The sequence below is a fragment of the Scomber japonicus genome, chromosome 7 (assembly GCF_027409825.1).
Source record: "Scomber japonicus isolate fScoJap1 chromosome 7, fScoJap1.pri, whole genome shotgun sequence".
Classification (NCBI taxonomy): domain Eukaryota; kingdom Metazoa; phylum Chordata; class Actinopteri; order Scombriformes; family Scombridae; genus Scomber; species Scomber japonicus.
In genome coordinates this window covers 8,765,983-8,767,243 of record NC_070584.1, presented here as the reverse complement: position 1 = coordinate 8,767,243, position 1,261 = coordinate 8,765,983, and the positions used below count along the sequence as shown (strand labels likewise).

Sequence of the window (1,261 nt, the reverse complement as noted above, 5' to 3'; positions counted from 1 at the left end):
AGGTGCAGTGTCCCTGACTTGAATCCAGCCAGGGACCTATGCTGCAGGTCATTCCCCTCTCACCCATTTTGTTTCTCGTCAGATACTATCTAAATGAGCACAGCCCAGAATGACAAAAACGGAGAAAACAACGACTTGTGTAGAATAATAACATTATTGTCACTCTTTGTAGCTGGATACATCAATATATGACATATTGATTGGAGCTGTTTGTAAAGGGAGGCACTGGATGCTAGTGGTGAGTACACTTTTGTCCAAAATGGTATGTTCATCTTTGGCACACTTGCAACGGTCATGCACATTTAGGACTCATCTGTATTTTTCACAGGTGATGTATCCACGGGAACGGAGAGCGGTATTTATTGACCCATTTGGGGCAACAGCTTCCCAGTTGCAACAGTGCTGCAACACGACAAGGTAAGCCAATCTTCAATGATCCCTCTTAGTGGGCCAAAAATCTGGTGTGCTAAATAAGCAGCATCTCATACTTTGACCTCTTTCTTCATGTAGAGCCTTCATAAGAAGTATTAACATCTTGCGGTGGACATGTGGGACGGTTGTCCACCCCCACCAACAGGACACCACATCATGCGGGGTGCTAGTGTGTAAAGTAAGTTTCGTGGTGTCAATTAATCCCTGTCTTTGAGTGGGATAGCTTAATCCTATCTGTATTCAAGATGGCAGAATATCATGAAGGGGACGCCACAAGACTTTTCTGTGGACACAGATAGTGTCAGAAAGATGAGGCTGGAGATGGCGAACATCCTAATTGCAGAGTCAGGTAGTGATTGTCTTGCATAAATACTTAACAGAAGGTAATACTTTAATAGTGAGTTAAATGACTTCATTCTGACAGATTCCATGAAAGACTTGTGCCACTGCTGTGGGGAGAGGAGCCACAGTCCAACTAGTGGGCATATTGACTGGGTAAGAAACCACAGCTCTGCTTCATGATATTGACTTCATTCACTTTGTGATCCTAACAGATGATTTCTTTTTCAGATCCAATGCACATTATGCCAGAGGTGGTACCACTGAGGGTGTGTGGGGAAGCCTCCCACGGATGAGGAGTACTTTTGCCCTGTCTGTGTACAGTAGCAGTCCCTTTAATTTAATTAAATTTTTTAAAATTAAGTCACTGTGTATTTTTTGTTATTTTGTGACCATTGGAAGTTATGAATCTGATCGAGTGGCTTGGCGTGCTGATAGACTCTGACCTTCAGCAGTCACATCAAATCAATCACCAAAACAGCCTTCTATC

General features: G+C 43.1%; 1 long non-coding RNA gene across 1 annotated transcript; it reads left to right on the top strand.

The window, feature by feature from the left end:
* The first annotated feature begins 711 nt into the window (after positions 1–711).
* On the top strand, positions 712–1,035 carry LOC128362091 (uncharacterized). Its single transcript, XR_008321615.1, has 3 exons — positions 712–781; positions 857–927; positions 1,003–1,035. It is a non-coding gene; the product is annotated as an uncharacterized LOC128362091 (long non-coding RNA).
* The last annotated feature ends 226 nt before the right edge of the window (positions 1,036–1,261 follow it).